Source organism: Sorghum bicolor, chromosome 6, assembly GCF_000003195.3.
Source record: "Sorghum bicolor cultivar BTx623 chromosome 6, Sorghum_bicolor_NCBIv3, whole genome shotgun sequence".
NCBI lineage: Eukaryota > Viridiplantae > Streptophyta > Magnoliopsida > Poales > Poaceae > Sorghum > Sorghum bicolor.
Window position 1 is genome coordinate 44,735,910 of NC_012875.2, and position 22,002 is coordinate 44,757,911.

Sequence of the window (22,002 nt, forward strand, 5' to 3'; positions counted from 1 at the left end):
TTACTCATGATAACTTGGTAAAAGATCATGCTTTTCTCACTAAGAAGATTTCTAATGAAGAAATTAAAACTAGTGAGAGCTCATCATTTGGGTCAAATGATCAATCACATGGTATTACTAACCCTTGTGATGTAGGCAAGAAGCATGTATCCACCTCTTGTGATGATTTATTATCTATGCCATGTTCTTCACATATAGATGCTTGTTCTACTTCTATGTCTTGTGAGACTAACCTTTTGAAGGAGAACAATGAGCTCAATGAACAAGTGAAGAATTTGAGCAACAAGTTGGAGAGGTGCTACTACTTAAAAGTCACCTTTGAGCATATATTGAAGACTCAAAGAAACTATGGTGACAAGTGTGGCCTTGGCTTCAAGGAGAAGATGACAAAGGGCAAAAGAAAGCAAGAAAAGAGAAAGCTTTCTCATTTTATGTGCTATCGGTGCCATGAAGTGAGACATCTTGCAAATGGTTGCCCAAACAAAGAGAAGCTCAAGAAGATGAAAGAAGAAGAGAGGCTAAAGCATGTTAAGTGCTTCAAGTGTCGCACTTGGGGTCATCTCACCTCAATGTGCCCAACCAAGCAATTGGTGAAGCAACAAGTAAAGCCTCAACCTAAGCCACAAGTTGAGCAAGAAAAGAAGCCCCAATCTCAAGTCAAGTTCAACCATCACGGTGACTTGATGATGAAGAAGAAGAAAACAAGAAGGGGTGGAAGAGCAAGGCATCCAATGCAAATCCAAGATGCCAAGATGATGAGCAAGAATCAAGACAACAAGAAAGCTTATGCTCACATCAAGTGTTTTGAGTGCAAGAATGATGGACACTTTGCCTCGAGGTGTCCTACCAAGCTTGAGAAGAAGGCTCAAGCAACTCTCAAGAGGCAAGGCAGTGAGAAGCAACACATGAGCAAGGAAGAAAAGGCTCAATCAAAGAGAAGTTGCTACTTGTGCCGGGAAAGGGGACACATTGCTTATTCATGTACCCTAGGTAATAATTCTAAGCCCATTTCAATTGATAACCATAATATGCTTAGAAAGGATGGTAATGGTGCCTCTATGGTTGCTATTGCAAAACATCCCGCTACTCATACTAAGGCTATGCCTAAGTATGTTGCACCTAACTTGAGAGGACCCAAACTAGTTTGGGTACCATCAAAAAGTGGATGATTGTGTGTAGGTACCATCGGCATTGGAGACTTGATTCAATTGATCTTATATTATTCATCATATGATTGAGTTAAGTATTGAAGCCTAGTGCACATCCAAACCCAATGCCATGACAAGATAGTGAAGTCCAAATGTGCTACAACATCCAAGTGCAAATATTCAAGTTCTGGTGATTTATTGGATTATTTGATGGCTTGCAAATACATGAGTTGAAGCTTGCAAATTAGATGATCATGAGCTAACCAATGTATATCTCTGTTGATCACATTCATTTGGGAGCATATGAGTTGATTGAATTGGATATATATGCAATGTTGCTTGCTATAAGATGTTTGAATGGATTAAATGCTTAGTAATCAAGTTTGGATTGATTTGAGTTGGATAAGTTCATAAGATAACATTTAGTAAGTGGATTGAATGGATATATGTCTTGTGAAAGTATTCAATCAAGTTGATTTCAAGTTTGATTCAAATTGAACAAGCATAGCTCAATTGCTTGAAATCTGTCTAAATATTGAAAATCTGAGCTAGCAGTGATCAAGTATAAGTTTGAATGACCAAACCTTATTGGAATGACTTGAAATTTGGTATGCATGCTGTACACTTATCATATAAGATTCTGTAGAAATTTCATGAAGATTGGATAAGGGAAACTCTAGTTTTGGAGTGGATCTCATCAGCTATAGTGCAGCAGTTTTCAGCATGTACAGTGGTGGAAGAATTGAAATCTGGTAGCAATCTAGAAGTCAAATGAAGCTAAAATTTCTATAGATGCTAGATGACATAGTAAATCACATCTCCACCAAATTTCATGGTATTTGGATCTGTACATTATGAGATATAGATATTTCTTTAAAGGGTACAGAATCTGCCAGAAAAGTAACAATTATTGGATTGATCTATAGTCACTTCAATTGAAAGGTCCTCAAGTTGAAAACATGATTAAAAGTGTTTGAGGCACCTAAGTTTGGTTTTGAATTGATCTAGAAGCATGATGAGTATTGAGTACAAGGGCATTTGATTATGGAATGTACTTGGTGTACACATTTAGTACTCAAATTGAACATCAAGATCAAACTCAAGATGAAGATGAAGTTTAAGTTCTAGTAACTATTGGAAATCATTTGGTAGAAAGCAAAGGACTTAAACAAGTAGAAAGAAAAGGACTTAAAGAAGGATTCATGGTTACTCATCATATTAAGTCCATCACTTGATTCAATCAATCAAAGTAATTCAAGTAAGTATCAAGGATGGTTCTTTAGAGAGAGGTCACTTCTCCCTATGTGAGGGGCGTGCCGCCCGAGGAGTGGGTAAACCAAGTGTGGTGCTTGGAAGGCTAACATGGAAGTGATGATCTAAAGGACATTTGAGATGCTTAGTTGAAGCAATCAAAAGGATTGATCAAGAAAGCAAGCAACAACCCAAAAGAGAGCTAGTCATGCTATTTCAAGTGATATTCTTAGTAGTTCTCTCATACAAGCAATGGTCAAAAGAAGAAGCAAGTCAACCACAACAAGATAGTGCACTTGATCATAAGTGGTTCTCAATTCATATGGGTGAAGATTTGATCTATCAATTGGGATTTATAATTAGTCTTCACCAAGCTTATTAATTGGACTTCACATTGCTATTTGGAGCTAAATTGGAATCTTATTGACTATCCTCTACTCCAAGATAGCAAAGGTATCATTGTAATGTGCATGATCATTTCATCCCTCACTAGTATGTGGTTAGTGCATATAGTACATGCTTCATAGGATCATGCATGACAAATGAAAAGTTTTTCAATTCATAGCCTACCACTATTGCTTGAATGATTAGTTGATCTAGTGGTACGTATATGAGTTTGTTCATGAGCTAGTGAACGCAAGTACTTGATCTATTTTGGATTGCTAACAAGTGATAAGTACCAACATTGGCAAGATAACCCTTAATTTGAGGTGTGAAAAAGCTTGTCATTGGTTCAAACTGGACTTAGAAGCTTTAGCAAATCAACTTAGTTCAAGTCAACATTTAGAAGCTCATGATGATTAAAGTACAAGAACAAGACAACAATGCAAATGGATATCTAGACTCAAATGTTCCTTCAATTGGATATCCTACAATTGGTACTCTTGATAGCAAATGTTCAAGAAAGCAAACAAGTGGTTCCATATTAGAAGACCTTAATTGGTAGAAGATTTCCATATGATATCGGACAAGATATTTCAAATGATATCACATTTATACATATGGTATCTATCATACAAGAAGGTGGTTCCACAAGTGATCCTCAACTTTAAGTGATCATCAAGCAAAGAAAAGTTCCCTCACCAACAAGATTGACAAGTGAATGACCCATGCTATGACATAGGGGGAGTGCCCCACCAAATGGTATCAAGGTCAAAGATCCTATGTGGTATCTCAAGAGCAATTCAAATAATGTCATTCCAACACATATGGTGATGTCCATCAAAAATGCAAGATTCAAGCCTCAACCATCTATCCCAATGCAATCCTTTGTCACAATGAGATTCACACTTTTTCAATTGGTATGAAGTGATTTAATTGGTATCACATACCTTTTATGGAAATTGGTGACAAAGGGGGAGAAGTTGGAACAAAGATATAATCATGGGATAAGTTGGACAACAAAAGATATGTTTCAAGGGGGAGAGATCAAAGATGGACATGGACAAGGGAGCAACATTAAAAGAAAAGATGATGGATCAAAATTCTTGGACAAAAGTAAAGCACACAAGTAGGGGGAGCAAGCTCATGAACATTGATTGTTTCCATTTGATATGTGCATATTCATGTGCTTGCTTGCATTGCATAAGTTTTTAAATTCAATATGCATGCTTGTGTGGTGTATGATAGTTATAGAACTTGATTGATGATTTGATAACTAGCATACATAGGTTGGTAGCTAGACTTGTGTTCTTCAAGTAAAGACTAGACCCTTGCTTATAATGTTGATCTCATGGGGTTTCTAGCGTTTTTGTTGTCTAGCTACACATGGTGCTAAGGATGGTGTACATTGAATTCTTCAAATGCTATCGATTTTGGTATCGAGCTACAAAGGTTTATTCTATACACCTTAGCACTTAGTAGGGTTTTATGGTGCTTATCCAAATCTTGACATAGAGCTTAAATGTTGGATAAGTAGCATAAAATCCAAAACAAGTTAGCAATTTACACTTGTGTGAAGTGCTAGCTTGAAAAAGCTTAATTTCCATATCTTTGTAGAGTTGTCATCAATTACCAAAAAGGGGGAGTTTGAAAGGTCCTTGTTTGGTTTTGGTAATTGAGTGACAACTTAGGTGGACTAATAGTATTTATGTGAGATACACAGGAGATTAGTTCACAGGTGATTAAGTGGTGATGGAGGAACTCATTGCATATGAGACATGACATGGAGTCATGTGACCAAGGTGGAGGAGATCAAGATGAGGCTTGGCTTGATGGACCGGTTGCAAGAGTGAAGGGCAAGTCGGAGGCTTTGAAGCGAGGGACCGCGTGTGACAATGAAGCTTGAGCAAGACTTGGCGCCGATGGACCGAGGCAACGGTGAAGAGCAAGTGAGGTCAAGATCGATGAACCAATACGGTCACGTGATGATATGAAGTGGATCATATCATTTGGTGATTGGTTGGTGCATGTGTTGCATCAACATTGGAGGAGATGGAATGGAAAGCGCAAGGCAAAGGTATAACCTAGGGCTTTTCTATTTCACCGGTCATAGGTGTGTAGAGAAGTTTATGACCGGATTTAGGATAGATGGCCGTACTATCAAGAGGGGCAAACTTGTTTGCATATCGGTCATCTAGTACCACTTGAGCGATCTAACTTTGCATACGTGTTAGGATCGAGTGGCGTGGAAAGTTGAGAGGCTAACTCCTTTGGGAAAAAGTTTGTGAAAAATCTAACACACTTGCACAAGGTGGTGAACACTTGGTGGTAGCCGTTGGCGGCAACGGTCGACTTCAAACGGCTAATAACACGTGGCCGACGCCTGAGCACCGGACGCTGGGAGTTGAGCGTCCGGTGGCTCCCTGTGAGCGTCCGGTGCCCACGTGTTTTGCCCAGTGAAGGGGCAACGGCTAGTTTAGCCCTTGGGGCTATAAATAGAAGTGGTGGCCGGCCTTGGCTGGTGCTGAGCACCCTTGGGACTTAGTGTCCATGCTTGGGGAGTGCTAGGAAAGCCCCTAACTCACTTGTGCTTGCAAGAGTGTGAATCAATAGCGAGTGAGTTATTCTAGTGCGTTGCATTGAGAGATTGCATAGAGTGGCACTAGGTGTTCGTGTTGCAAGCCGGTGGTGCTTGTTACTCTTGGAGGTTGCCACCTCCTAGATGGCTTGGTGGCTTGTGACTCCGTCGAAGCACGCAAGGAGATTGTGCGGTGCTCCAGAGAAGAGATTGTGAGGGGTACGGTGCTCACCCTGCGGGGATCGTGAAGAGCAACTCTAGTTGAGCGAGATGTGAAGAGCGACAAGTGGTCCGACCGGGTCAAGTGCTAGAGCTTGTGGTAAGCACTCCATGTGGGAGAGCGTGACTTGCGGGTCACCACTAGCAAGAGGACCGGCGGCAACCTTGGAGCTTGTCTCAACGGGGACATAGCTTGATGGCAACCAAGTGAACCTCGGGAGAAAATCATCGTGTCAACTTTGTTCTTCCCGTTGGTTTGCAAGTCCCTAACACAAGCTTGTTCTTACATTCATATACTTGTGCTTGTGTAGTTGCTCTTGTAATTAGTTAGCTTGTGTAGCTTGCTAGTTACCTTCTTGCTTGTGTGGCTAGAAGTAGTTCTCCTTGCGTGACTAATTTGGTTTGTGTAACCTTGTTAGTCACATTGCTTAGTTTGTGTAGCTAAGTATTTTACGCTCTCTAATTTGGCATTGGTTGCCTTGTTATTGAGCATTGCTAGTGAGCTTAGGAGCTTTGTGCTTTTGCTTACTAGTTGTGTAGGAGCTCCCCGGTTTGCAAAGTACTAGTGGCATAGGTTTGTGTGACCTTGCTTCTAGAATTGGTTAAGTGAGCTCTTGCTAAGGTAGCACCTTGTTTGCTTGTTTAGGATCTTTTACAAGGTGCTAGAGAACTTAGATAGAGGGGTGTAGTCTTGGCTAGACCGATAGTTTTAATTCCGCACTTATTTCGGTTAGCCGGTGCGTTAAGTTTTAGAAAGGACTATTCACCCCCCCTCTAGTCCGCCATCTTGACCCTTCACCCTCTTCCTTGTCAAAGGATAGATTATAAACTAATCTTGTGCATCTCATATAGTTTTTATGCACATGTGTGTGCGCCTTGGCTTTTACCTTATTTTATTTGGAGCTATCTTTAATTTTCTACCATAAAAACCTCTACTTAAATGAAAAATAAAGGCGAAATAGCCATCTTCGTCCTTAAACTATCGTCTGGGGCTCAATTTGGTCCCTCAACTTTCAAAACGTCCGGTTTAGTCCCTGAACAATTGATTTTTGGTCAATCTCGTCTATCACTGTTAACTAATCGCCACGTGTCCAGAAAGTCATGCCAAAAGTCATTAGTGCCCCTCCCTCCATCCTTTATGGGGTCGACCTGGTTCCCGGCGTCTCGGTCCACCGTTTCCCCTCTCGTTCTCATTTCCCCTCTCCCAATCTTGTTCCTTATGGTGGCTGCATAGCTAGCTTAGGGTTTCTTGGGGAGGAGAGCTGTGTGGGACGGCGCAGCGTGGGAAGGGGTGAGGCACGCCTCTTCTGCTGGTGGAGGCAGACACCTGCTCATACGTGACCACGGCGTGGACAGAGTGGATGAGCTCCACGGTAAGATGAAAGTGGCACCTAGCTGGTTTTGCGATTTAATTTGTTCACCATTTGTTTTCCTGGTAGAATGTTTGAATTGACCATATAGTGGATCTATAGGGCTGCAAAACAATGTCTGAATTTGAGGTACTGGAAGTTCGATTTCATTTTAATGGGAAATTTGTTCTTGATGCGTCCAAGATGTTGTATTGCAATGGGGTTTCTGGGGTGTCTCACATAGAGAAGGATAAGATATCTATCCCTGAACTTGAAGACCACCTATTGGATCACACAACTTTTCCTAGATTTGAATAGTGGAATGAAGTTACTTGTAGATGACAAGTCATGTTTGGACATGATTAATGAGCTAGGAGCAGGTAGTGCTGTGGATATATACACCGAACCAATTAATGTTGCCATTGGTAGGAATGAAGAAACTGAAACACGGTATGCAGATGAGGATGTATTTGCCCTATTTCGAGATGAGAATATTATGGAGTTGGATCATGTAGAACCTGTTGTCAATGAACAAACTGTTCAAGATGCTAACATGTTGCGTCTGGAAGGTCCAACACATTGTCAGGATGGTTTGAGTGAAGAAGAAGGAGAAGAATCAGAATCTAAATCTGAATCAGAGAATGGATGTGATGCAACAGGTTTCACCACTGATGAAGATGATGAAGTTAGGGAGATATAAGAACTAAATACAATGACTTTATGTCGAAAGTAAAGAAGAGAGGAGATATTCCATTGGACAACCCAATTCAGGTGGATGTCATACACTGCGCTGATCCTAACAGTGTAGATGGTGTTCCATACTTTGATTCAGATGGAGATGCATCATACGATGAGGATAGTGATGGTGTTCCATAGGCTGCAAGAGTACCAAAAGAGGTTTTGGAAGATTGCAAAGGCACCTAATGAGCAGTTGTTTAAGCATTACAAGAGTAAACTTGCTGCAAAAACTCCTCGGGGATGGCAAGATTTACAGAAAACAAATCCTATTCATTGGTCTCGAGCTTGGTTTAGACTTGGATCAAATTGTGAATCAGTTGACAACAACATGAGTGAATCATTCAATAGTTGGATTACAGAATCAAGGTTCAAGCCTATTACTACTTTGTTGGAGGACATCAGGATTCTAGTGACTAGAAGAATCCAAGAAAATAGGAGTAACAGTGAGAGGTGGACAATTGCAGTGTGTCCTAACATTATCAGGAAATTTAACAAGATTAGGCATAGGACACAGTACTGTCATGTGTTGTGGAATGGTGATGCTGGGTTTGAAGTGAGAGACAAAAAATGGAGGTTCACAGTAGACTTGACATGCAAAACATGCTCCTGTAGGTACTGGCAAATCTCTGGGATTCCATGCCAACATGCTTGTGCTGCCCTATTAAAAATGGCACAAGAGCCTAATAATTACATAAATGAGTGCTTCTCACTTGAGACATACAAGAAGACGTACAAACATGTACTACAACCAGTGGAACATGAGTCAGCTTGGCCTGTGTCTCCTAACCCCAAACCATTGCCTCCTAGGGTAAAAAAGATGCCAGGCCGACCAAAGAAAAATAGGAGAAAAGACCCTTCAGAACCAGTGAAATCTAGAACGAAGTCATCAAAAGTTGGTACTAAAATTAGATGTCGTCGCTGTGGAAATTATGGTCACAACTCGAGGACATGCTCCATGAAAATGGTGTTTACTAGATATACTATTTCTCCTTACTGTACTATATTTATTCCTTGTTTTCCTAACTTGGTCTGTATTGCATAGCAGCAAGAACATGCTGGGTCGTCTAATCATCCCGCCACCAATGCAAGTCAGAGTACCCCTCTGGCAATTGAACCTGCACAGTCGAAGCAAACAAAACGAAAATACGATGCCTGAGGGTTCATCATTTATACAGGTTAGTAATACTGACAACATGTACAGCCTAAGTAAACTGCATGGTTTGTCTAATTTAGCTTTGCTATTTGTAGTCTGGCCAAAAGAGAAGACTGATATCTTTTGGAGAGAATGCTCAAGCATCTGCGAACTCAAGCGCTCAAGCCTCTGTGAAGGCATCTACTAGAGGGAGTGCTTCTGTTGTCATTGAGACCAATGCTGGGACTGCTGGCTCATTTGCAAAGGCAACAATCAATGTGCAAGGCAGGCGTGCATCAGCAAACATCCAGTCCTCATCACTTGGACGTGGAGCAACAGCAAGGCAGAGCAGCTCTTCTCAGAAAAAAACATGAACACGTTTGATGCATGCAAAGAAAAAAAATAGTTTCAAGCAAATGATATTAATGCCTTTGTATCACCCAATCATTAGTATGTAAACACTTGTCTTTGTTATGTCAAAACATGAGACATATATGACAGACATTGTCAGGAATTTGTTAGACATCTATTGTGAGACTTGAGATAAGGAGAGGCAAAATGAGGAGGAAACGGTGGACAGTGACGCCGTAAAGACTGGGCAGCTCGTAAAGGATGGGTGAGGGGCAGTGATGACTTTTGGCATGACTTCCTGAACGATGGAAGAGATTGACCTGAAAATCGATTGTTTAGGGACTAAATTGGGCGTTTTGAAAGTTGAGGGACTAAATTGAGCCGCAGGTGATAGTTTAAGGACGAAAATGGCTATTTCGCCAAAAATAAAAAGGTTTCTTCTTCAACCAACTATCAAGTCGATTCTGGCGTAGCCAACACCTCACCAGCCCTATTCTTTTTCTCTTTATCATCCCAGTTCCCTTTCCCCTCCCCACGAGCCATCCACCAGATCGACCCCAGCAGTCCAGCACGTATCCTTTCCCCCTCTCAGTCCAGCCCAGCATTTTGCTCAAAAAAAAAAGTCCAGCCCAGCGTTTTTCAATCCATTGCCCAGCCTCCTTTTCTTTCTGGTGTGCCAGACTCGTTTCTCTCCTTAGCCTAGCCACCCGGCCAGTGGGCCTTGGCCAGGCGACGAGGGGCACTAGCATCACTCCACTGCACCTTGCATTGCACTACACTACTGCCCATGCATCACAACCGTTCACTAACCTTGACACTCTCACTCCTTACTTTATGGCTGTCATCATGTCAAGCTTTCTAAACAATCTCCCTGTTCCCTTTTCCGAGAAAGCTAGCTCATGCCTTTTAAGCCTAGTCCGGCACTGTAACACCCTAGGTGTTAAGCATGCACTTAGTCTCACCAAAGCCATGCATAAGCATTCCATCAAGCATAAGCATCATGAGCATGACACTCTTGTCAAATTATGATTTGATGTGCTTCACTTCATGAGTTTAAATATGTTAAAAATATGATACTTGTTTCTAAAATAGTGAAATATTCAAATTAGGTTGCTTTAGGTGTAAGAAGAATTAAGAACATTTTTGTGCAGTTTTTGGAGCTATGGAAATTGAGAAAGGGAATTTATACAAAAATATCCAAAAACAATTTATTTAAAACCTAGAACTGAGTTTTAACTTGTAATTCAAATTCTGTTTGGAATTTGGTCTTGCTTGTTAAAGCAAAGTGGTAGAGTTTTTGTTTTGGAACAACTTTGTTTTTGGGAGCAAGAGGTGAAAATGATTTTAAATTGGTCCAAATGAATTTAGAAAGAATTTGGAGAAAAGAAATTTCAAAAAAAAAGGGAAAGGGGGCAGGCGCTGCTGGGCCGACCCGCCTCCCTTCTGGCCCAGCTGGGCAGCGCGGCCCGCTCCCCCTCCCCTCTCTCCCGCGCGCGCGGCGCCCGCCTTGCTCCACCCGGCGCCGGCCACGTGGCGGCCGTACGCCGGCGTTGGACGCGCCGCGGCCGGCCTCCAACCCCCCTGGTCGGGACGCCGGCGTAGGCTCCCAGGCCACTCCCTCCATCCTGTCTCCCCCGCGCCCTCCTTCTCCTTCCTCCTCCGCTCGAACCGCGCCGCAGCAGCCGCTCCTCCGCGCGCCATTGCCGGAGAGAGCTCCGCCGCTCGTCGCCGGCCACACCAGAGCCTCAAGCTCGACGCCGAGAGCACCAGGACACTCGCCGTCGCTAGGGTAAGCTCGTGCGAACGTTCTACCGAGGTGAGAGTCCGTCGAGCGCCATGAATCGCTCGCCGGAGTTACCCCGAGCTCGCCGGAGTACTCCGCCGCGGCGGATCTAGCGTTTCCCTGCGTCTTTTCGCTCGTTCTTTGTTGCGCTAGGTCGGTAGGAAGGTGAGGAAGCTCGGAGAGGCGTTTGCGCACGCTCTACCGCGCCGGAGCAGCCTGGCCACGGCGAGCAGCGCCGCCGTGCCGCCATGCATGCTCGCCGGAGGTGTTCCGGCCGTCCTCTGGTCGATCCAAGGGTACCGCTGGGTGCGTCTTGCTGCGGGGAGCACGTTGGTGCTCACCCCGAGGCCGGAGACCTCACCGCCGGCGAGATCCGCTCGTCGGAGGTGAGCTCCCTCTCGGTCTCGCTGACTGGTGGGGTCGGGGACCCACTGTCAGTCGCAGGGGTACCCCGGTGGGTGTAGATCTGGGTGAGCGTAGCGTTTTTCGTCGGTTTTCTTGAAAAAGTGTTTTCCAGAAATTGATTTAAAGTTTGTAAAATCTATATCTTGAGTTCTACAGCTCCAAATTGAATGAAATAAATTTTGGTGTGCTCTATATTTCCAGATCTACAGTTTGATGTAATTGCATGTCATGTTGGAGCAACTTTTCTGTGTGAATATATTTTATCCATGATTTTGTTAAACTTGGAAAATGCATAGTAAATGAAATATGGCTCAGAAAAATATGAAACTTGTTTTGCTGGCTCTGCATGTGTGTTTACTCACTGAGAAAATATTGTTACATATTATTTGGTGTATAAATGAATTTATGGTAATTTAAATGCTTGCATGGCAGTGCTTTATGATTTTTAATAATTAAATGGGTCATGCAATAAATCTGGAAAATTTTGTGGGTATTTCTTATGATATTAGATAAATTGTAAAAATATGAAATCTGTTGTTTGACACTTATATCACAGTAGGGTGATTATACTTGCCTTATTCATTAATCTTGTGATTTTTGTGGCTCAAAATAAGTAACCAAAAATTATGAAAAATTTACAGTAGACTTTATGATTAGCTAGTAGTCTCCTGTAATTTTTCTAGAATTTATTGATGAACAGAATTGCATGTGATTTTTAATGGGCTTAGAAATGAATAAAGAAAATTATGAATGGTTGTGTATGTGGGTTGAATGGACTAAGTTGGGTTTGGTGTATCTTTGAAGCATCATGTAGGTTGCTGATTTCATTTGAAAAATAATTATAGAAGAGAATGTAATAGATGTTTGATTCAAATGTTTATTCTTGGATGATGTTGACTACCTTGTAATAAGCATGACCAAGTGCATTACCTATACATCATAATATGACTCCTTTGGTACTCCCTCATGTAAGCATCCACTCGGGCATCTCGCACTCCCCTCATGAGCATGTATGCATCATACAGGCTCGCAGGAGAACGAGGTGGGAACCGAGGAACCCGAGGAGCTTCAGGAGCAGGAACCTCCGGAAGCACAGGAACCCGGAGAGGAATTGCAGGAGTGTCCGGATCACCGACCCAGCACGTTTGAGAAAGGCAAGCCCCGGAGCATTCTAAGTCTCCCTATTCTCGCTAACTTATATAAAGTGTTATACCTGTTCTACTGTATTGCATATTAAGTGATAGGAGTTGCCTGATACCGTTGCTGCATATGTACTCCTTGTTATCCCTGCTCGTTTATCTACCTTGTCCTATGTAGACAGGCGCGGAGTCTATGCTTAGCTTGCTTAGTCCGGTAGAAGTCAGGTGATGTCCTGTCACCTGCGAGATATAGGTGGATACCTGCTTGTTTAAGCAGTGGTTGCTTGGGGAAAGAAATAACCAAGTGTGGAATGTAATTGGAGACCGGGCAGGGTCTTATGGTGGGTTGACCATGGTGCCCCTGCCTGTGTCGATTAAGGACCGATCGTTGACGGCCCTCTTGTCATGTTGAACGCATGCCCCACACTTAGCTGGAAGGATAAGTCGTTCCGACCGCGAAGCCTGAACACTATCCGGGCCGGGAATCGAGCCGCCATGCGCTGTATTGGTGGTGGTTGAGGAGAACGATGAGGGCGCGGCGCGCAACCTTGGTATACCTTGGATACCTCGGTCGCCGGAATGGTCCTCGGGTACTGGCGGTGCCTGCCGAACCCGCGAATTGGTCCTGGATAGTGTAATACGGTGATCTGTAGCTCACTTGATCAGTGAGTGTGGTTTGTGTGGGGAATACCTCGCCAGCTGGTTAGAAATCGATTCGAATCGCCATCGCTCCTGGATAGTGAGCACTTGACATGAGCCCTGTCCTCGTAGTAAGGACTATGGAACACTTGGGTTATAATGAAACGGGTTTATGACTGCTGTGATGAGGTACTATCATAGTCTCATACTTGCTTGTAATAGCATAGGAGCAAACCTAGGTAATAGATAATGATACTTTCAACTTAAGCAGATTTAAAGAAGAAAAGATTTATGTAGGTTGGGTAATAAAATCTTGCGGTCTTTGCAAAATGGTTGTCAGCTACCCCACTAAATAGCCTTCATGATCCTTGATGAGTCTTTATTTTAAGTTTATGACGGGTAAGTCTAGCTGAGTACCTTCTTGTACTCAGGGTTCTATTCCCATGTTGTTTTGCAGATGGTCAAATGTACTATGGTTATTGCATCCTCTGTCTGTACCCAGCTATGGGTGATGACTAGACCAAGGGCGATGGTCACTCCGTCTCTTCTTTTGCTTTTGTGGGAATGACCGAACTATGGCACTGTATCAGACTTATCGTGTGTGTTGTAATTTCAAACTATGAAGCTTCCGCTACTTGAAGAACTTGGTTTGTAACAACTTTAAGCACTCTGATGTATTTTATGAATGTTGTAATCTGGATGTGCTTGTGGATGGCGACCGCTAAACTTATTACGATCTTGGCTGTATATGTGATGTGTGGTTTGAAATCCTTCGAGATTTCACAGACTACCGGGATTATATGGGCTTAAGCGTGATAGTTCGACTATGCAAATGGTCACTATTAGGCTTAATCTCTTATAATTTGGTCGGTTCTGTTACAGGCACCCTGCTCTCTACCCTCCTAGCCACCACTTCATGACCTAGGTGCATTTGTACTAGAAGATAAAGTTCCTAGGATTTTATTTTTTAGCACATGTACACATTACATTTTTCATTTTTGTATGAACTTTTTCAAGTAGTTTTGCATCTCACCATGTGCATTATTTCATATTTTTTTGAATACATTTAAGTATGTGTTTTTAGAGTGACTCATGATTCTACTACAAAGGTGGTTGGGACCCAAATAAGATTGGAGTATCTGTGCCTAACATATTGCAAGCAAATCTGACTATTTATTAGGTTGTTGTGGCTCCATCTTTTGCATACTCATTGTACGTACAAGAAACAATAATAGTGAGAGCACTCAAAATTCTCTAGCTAATTTCACAAATTATATTTGAGAAAATCATGTCACAACGTTCCATAGTCAAAACCTCTTGGGCTGTTATGTCTTATGTATGGGCGTACAACAACATTTTTCATGCAAGTGAACAAAGAACGGCAACATTCCCAGCTCTAGCCCAATGACAGTAACAGGATATGGATCATTGCCGAGAGTGCACAATGAAGAGGAATAGTGCCACTTTGGGTATTTGGGAGCGCAACGGTTGACAGACCAGATTATTACCAAAACTTTTGCAAGATGATCTTTTTGCTTCCATGTTAACAAAACTATTTATTTGTTTTATTTCCTAATTAAAATTCAAGGACTAGAATTTCGTTCTGGTAGTTGGAGTACCTAAAGGGCCATGTGAGCCTATGATGAAAATTGATAAATAAAGTACATGTAATTACTAGTATATGTAAAGAGCAAGGCAGCTGAAGACATGGGGAAAGCGATAGCTAGCTGATAAGTCTATGAGATCTCTAGAAATGAGCAACAGTTTGTTGAAGGTAATAATGTGTTAATATTTATCCATGTTCTCAGTGTGATTCACAATATAAGCATTGGACTAGGAGGCATTAGGAATTTAACCCCTGCTTGAGACCAAATACTTGATGGGACAACAATATACAACTGTAGTATAAAGAGTGATACACCATCAATTTGCTGGGTGGAGCCTACGAAGAAGATTGATAAATAAAGATCGCTAGGCTATATAAGAGCGAGTTTGTTGAAGTGTTCCAAATTCAACATGATGCTTTCTCTATGAATAGCATATGTGCGTGAAGGAATTGCATGCACATTGTATGGCTATGGTTGGCAAAAGAAATGTGGTTGCATGACATTCGCAAGGTCATGGTCTTCAAGAGAGATGCGTGATCTTCGTCACACTCCTTGCGCACAGCCATGGAGTAATATTGTTGGATGGCATGCATAAGCTATGAATAGTCATTTGCTCAGAATAGAGTTCCACCAAGATGACAATATATTTCATTCTCTTGTAAGCCACCGCATGGTGTTGTAACTTGTAACCCGACACTTGAAAATAGTGAGAAGAGTTGCTGGCTGACGCCCGTGGTTTTTCCCCTTCGCATTGGAGGGGTTTTCTACGTAAATCGTGTGTCTCCGCTGTGATTGATTTCGTTTACTTCATATTTCTATACGTCGATTCTAACAGAGGAAACCGAAGACATGGGCAAAGCAATAAGGTGGTGAGATCTCTAAATAAGCCATGAACTTGTATAATATAGGTATGGGAGTGGGAGGCATTTGGAATTTGGCTACTGCTTGAGCCTAGCATTTTGTGGCGACGATATATGAATCTAGTATGTCCAAAAACCACCAACACTACTGCAGACAGGATCTTTGCCGAGGGCCTCAGGACTTCGACAAAGGCTATAAGACCCTCGGCAAAGGCTTTGCCGAGGGCTGCCCTCGGTAAAGAGCACAGCTTCATCCATCTGCAGATAATCGGATAGTACCTCACATTTGCAATTTTGTATTTTGAGCTTTGTTACAGTGGTTGGCACCGAGAATCTGGTATTTTACGTGCATTTGATTGTGATATTTGGTATCCATAGATTTATATTGTAATTAGTAGACTAAATTTATTTGTTCAGAGCATAGTAGAAATTTATCTTTTTTGTACTTGTGTTCACTCCCGAATCACTGCAATTGATTTGTCCTCAGACCAAGCAGTGCTGAGCAGTCCACCTTTCCCAGGTATGTACCAATTAAAAGTCGACATAATTTTCTGTGCTTATATATTTTCATATTCTGCCTGTAGCCAAATTAGAAAAGCAAGTAGTGGCATGCAGCAGATGAATTGCAGAGACGTGCGCGGTTCTGTGACCCAGCCTATCAAGAAGGCTACATATGCAACCCGACCGGCATGATCGATCAATTTTTCAAGTGTCATGGCGTCCATCATTTATTTGCAGCTAGCGTTGATATGCTTGGAATTGGAAGGTGTCAGTAATTTTATTTTCATGGGAAACCTAGTTCACAGCTCCAGCATACCCATCTTGCTTTTGTAGCATGCAAATCAGGGAATATTTCTAGCAGCATGGTAGGTGTTAGGCCACTCCTACGATCGATAGCCTTCCATGGTTAGTGTCACACACAGTTCCTCCGATCCGTTTTCGCTCGTCGGGACTAACTTTGTTACGTGGTCACAGGCAATCAGTTCATTTTGTTTCACTATCCAATCCCAAGCATGGTTCAGTGCTAATGCCTCCATATGATTTCCGTCGATACCTGCTAATAAACCTTTTCCTCTCTTCTCTTTTTTCAGAATATTTTTTCTTTTGTTTTTTCAAGAGACTAGCCAGTAAACATGATGATATGTTGCAACAGCCACACGTATCTTGTTGCACAATCACTTGACAACTTACAGAGTCGGTTATTCAAAAAACCCTTATCATGCGTTCCAATTCGTCTTGGAATTAAACATTGTGACATGTGTAGTCCACCCTAGAACCTGACTCTGCACCATGGCTGCATACATTGCTACAAGTCTGGTGAATATATTTCTGCAACAGCTAAAAAAAATACAAGTCTTGATTTACTAACCATCATGAATTAACAAATACATGTCATCATGTCCACTTGCTCCATATGGCCTGTTGTCGACGATTTGATTGGGCATTGTGATTGTGGCTTTTTTGGTTCCTGAGACCTCTCAGGAAGCATGTTATTTGGGTTGTCGTTATCAGTTTTCACTTCACATCTCCATGCATGTGTATTGGTGTAGGTGTGGGTAGCGCTTGCGCGATCCACAACCTCGTAGGTGTGCATGCGCTGGTACAGCATAGCTGGGACACCAGCTACACCGCACACGTTGTTTGCCTTGTCAGTTTGGATCAGCACCAAGTTGGATTGTTGTAGTAGAGCACAGATGGTTGGTGTGGCTTGGACTGCATTGGAAATTTTGGTAGTACACACTGACCAGCTTTGGTTGAGATAGAGTTGAAATTGTTAAAAGATTTGCATTCAACATTGTAGATGCATCTGCTCATTGGCGCATGGTCGCTCGTCACTCCTCAAGTACCATGCTTTGGCTTCGGTTTTTGTAACCTGGCTAATTCACCATGCATGGCATCGTCTTCGAGTCAACATGGTGGCAACCACATCATTGCACCCGTCTCAAAATTACACAAACTGCCATTGATTCCCATCCGCTAGCCATGCAGAAGCACATCTAATAGAACAGGATACAAATTCAAATATGAACAGGTTACATAAGAGCAATATGTCTAAACATATTGCCTCAAATATGTTTTATCCTTATGTGTGAGAACAAAGTGAAAAATAAACATCTTACAAAACAAAATTGCAATGATTTCACAAATCTACTAATGGCCCGTTTGGAACAGGTTCAGTCTATGCTGGATTTATGGTTTACAAACTAAATTAAAGTGATTTAAATATTTTTATTTGATCTTAAATATAATTGAAAAAAATGAGTTATATGTAAATGCACGTGACATGCATGCCTACAGCTCTAGATTTAAGATTTCTTACTGCTACTGATATCCAGCTCAAGGAAATCATAGAGGTAGAGCTCTGTCAAACCTCCCCTAACTAAGTCCTTACCTACATCTACCTTTCAAGAAAATGGTATGCGATGAATATTAGCGCTCCAAAGATCACTGAGAGTCATCTCCTAGAAATTATAATATCCAAACATTGTATTGTACTCTCTGCTCCCCCTATAAGTTTTTCTTCACAGAAGTTTCTAATAAAAGGTGTTTAATGAGGCAATATCAATATATATGTCAGAACTTTTATTTCCCTCACCGAGGTTTTTTAATGGGATGCTGAACGCATATTATGCCATATATTTTAATTTCTCCACATTGTTTCTTACACCGGACCAAGACATACTATTCCTCATATTTTTTCCATGAGGTTTTGTGGGAGGTCTACCACTTGTGATCTACATATCATACTAGTGTTCCCAAAATTTGTTTAAGGATTTTTTTTCCATTCAAGATTTTCACATATGAGTTTACCATGAGAAATAATAAGTATATGACATATTATTTTCTCCTCACTTTTTCAAGTTCTAAAAGAAGTTTAAGTGGTACTCCCTCCGTCTCATAGAAAGTGTCATTCTCGCTTTGCAATAAGAAGTCAATCAAGTTTAGCTTTGACCAAATATATAAAAGAAAATTTTAAAATTTATGCCACACAATTAGTATCATCATTAGATAGATCATTGAATATAATTTTTATAATAAATTTATTTGAAGATATAAATATTGCTAATATTTTCTACCAATTTAGTCAGAGTAAAGAAAGCCTACAAAGCCCGCACAAATAGTTTCACCAAAGATGAGGAAACCAGAAGTACTGTTAGATCGAGCTCAAGCCAGGGATTAGACATGAGTAGAAGTGTATAACATGTAGTATATAGGATTTGGAGGCACCAGGATTTTAGGCTGTGCAACACATGGGCACACAATTTTGAGGTTCTTGCCGGTGTGTCTTGTCAGAGTCTAAGAGTCACGCTAGTTGATTTCTTCGTGGTTGCCATCGATGTTGCACATCTCATGTTTGGAATGGGAGTGCTAACGACGAGGCCAAAGCCTCGTATTTTGTTTGGAGCTACTAGCTACATCAGTGTCTTGCAAATCTTGATCCGTTATTCGTGACTCCTACTTTGTTTGGAGCTAGCTCGCTCATCAGAAGCTTGCGCTCTTATTTGGGTCTCTTCTCAGATCTACAGCTCTTATAGCTGTGCTGTGCATGTACTGTAGCTAGTGTGTGCTACTACTCTGGCGTAGGCTCCGACCGAATTGCACTGCGATCGAATAGAGAGGCAGCCGATTACATCATTATTTTTTAGAAAAAAGGGGGAGATCCTGCGTCTACAACGTAAATAGTTAATCCTTACAAGATTTTAAGCACAATTATTGATTAACTAATAAAAGAAAACAACATAACCAAATAGAAAATTATAAGCAAAGTTATTTGTTGTTTTTTGATATATTTTTGGTGAATATATCTAGAGCAACAACCTCTAAATAAAGCTTCCCCATCCTGCTGACAATTAGCAACGCCCAAAACTGCTTCGATTAGATACAACTGAATGTGTCTAAAAAAAGAAGTACATTCATTCGCAAAAAATAAAAATATAAATGAAGTATATTTTCTTCATTGTAAAAACAACATCATTCCCTGAACAACTTCCAATTGCAGATAAAAGCCACGCTCGTTCAGTTCGGGTGTGCTGGAACGCGAGCGTGACGTGTGATGGACCACCTTGCAGTTGATCTTCTCCCCTTCCGAATTATAAAAAAATATTTGTTTTATTTTATTTCCTAAAATTAAAGGAACTGTAATTTACTTGAGGTAGGTGGAGTACCTTAGAAGGGTGTGTACACCTATGAAAAAGACTGATAAGGCGTATGTACATATTATTGATAGGGCTATAAAACGCATAGCGATGAGTCCTTGAGATGATGTCAAAAAATTGAGTGACAATTGGTCCGAGAGTGATATTAATTTCTCCGTGCTTTTCACTGTTATAAGCAATGTAGACATGGGACTAGGAGGCTTTTGTAAGTTAACTACTGCTTCAATCCACTACCTGATCAGAAGTGCTGGCTACAGCTTCAGCTCCAACACCAACCGTGGCACACCTTTCTTGATGCAATTATATATGGTTGGAGTATGTCCAGCTAGGAACTATCACGCTGCTGGATTTGATTTAGCTCTGCTAACGGTTTGGGCTGAATCGGTTATAATGCACTGAATCAGTTATGATATGTCCAGGCACTATCAAACAATGCAGCAAGGGAAAGACATTTGGTCATATATTTGGGGATCCTCTGAATTCACTTCCAGCTTGATCTATGCACAACTTTTAGGAACTAGACAGGATTCACCTGTTTATTCTTGGCTTTGGAAATCCTCCTGCCAACCCAAGAGGAAAGTCTTTTGCTGGCTACTTCTCAAAGATAGACTTTGTACAAGGGAACTTTTGAAAAGGAAAAAAAATGGTTTTAGAAAGCTACAGTTGTGTGCTATGTCACCAAAGTGCTAAGGAATCACTTCAACATCTGTTTTTTCACTGTCCTTTCACTCAGTCTTGCTGAAATATGTTGAGAATGGCCAATTTAATCCAAAATGACACTCTAGCAATCTTGTCTTTATTCAGGGTTCATTTACAAACGCCAATCTTCATGGAAATTGTTATCTCCATGCTTTGGGCCATCTGGACGCAAAGAAATGATTGCACATTTTCAAAAATCTACACTGGAAGACTGTTTTCAGAAAAGAGTTGGCTTGGGTTAAGCTCAGAGCTAAGGAGGACTATCAGCTTTTGCTAGATTCATGGCTGCACAAGTTTGTATAATTAGTCTTATTTTCTTTATTTCCTTCTTTGTTTTTTGATTATTTGTACGGAGAACTGTCTTATTTATTTTCAATAAAAGTCCAGTAGGGGGCGACCCCTCCTGTTTCATCAAAAAAAAGTATCGCAAGCAAATCTGGCAGTTTATTAGGCTTAGTGTGGCACCATCTTTTGCATATGGCTGATGATTGTGTACATACAAGAAACAATATACAGTAGAACGGTCACAACCAAATGTTCCGTAGGCAAAATCTAATGGTCTGTTATGTATGGGTATACTACAACAATTTCCATGCAAGGAGAGCAGGTATGGCAATGCGCCCAACTGATCTGGCCCGCCGATGAATAGGATCATTCCCTGGGACCAGGGACCAGAAGCACAATGAACAGGAGTTTTCCTGGTTGTTCTGTTCCGGTGTACCAGAGCGTGACGTGCGATGGACCATGCGAGATGATCTTCTCCTCTTCTGAATTATCAAATACGTTTATTTTTTTTTCCTAGAATTCAAGGACTGTAATTTACGTGAGCTAGGTGAAGTATCTTAATTAGAGGGATGTGTAAGCCTATGACGAAAAAGACTGAAAAGGTACATGTGCATATTATTGCTATGGCTATAATACACATAGCGACGACTCTGTCAGATCTCTAAAATTGAGCCACAATTGGTTTGAGAGGAATATTAGTCTCTGTGTGTTTTCACTGCCATTCGCAATATAAACATGGGACTAGGAGGCTTTTGGAATTTAGCTGCTGCTTCAGTCCACTACCGGATCAGAAGTGCTAGCTATGTGGCTGCAGCTGCAGACGCCATCACTGAGGGCAACCCAGTTTCTTGCGAGAACAATATATGATTGCACTGTGGAGTGATGCTAGTGCCCCTCGGCGTCTGGTCAAGACCCACTGGCCGGGTGGCTAAGCTAAGGAGAGAAACGAGTCTGGCACACCAAAAAGAGAAGGAGGTTGACTAGGCCAAGCTCGCGGGAAAGAAGAGAAGATGGGCTGGGCAATGGATTGAAAAATGCTGGGCTGGACTGAGAGGGGGAAAGGATATGTGTTGGATTGCTGGGGTCGATCTGGTGGATGGCCCGTGGGGAGGGGAAAGGGAACTGGGATGAGAAAGAGAAAAAGAATAGGGCTGGTGAGGTGTTGGCTACACTAGAATCGACGTGATGGTTGGTTGAAGAAGAAACCTTTTTGTTTTTTTTAAGTAGAGGTTTTTATGGTAGAAAATTAAAGATAGCTCCAAATAAAAATAAGGTAAAAGC

The 22,002-nt window shown here is 41.6% G+C and overlaps 1 long non-coding RNA gene across 1 annotated transcript; it reads left to right on the plus strand.

Annotated features, from left to right (window-relative positions):
- LOC8073991 lies at window positions 6,767-9,356 on the plus strand. The gene is made up of 3 exons (XR_002453760.1): window positions 6,767-6,950; window positions 8,710-8,839; window positions 8,913-9,356. It is a non-coding gene; the product is annotated as an uncharacterized LOC8073991 (long non-coding RNA).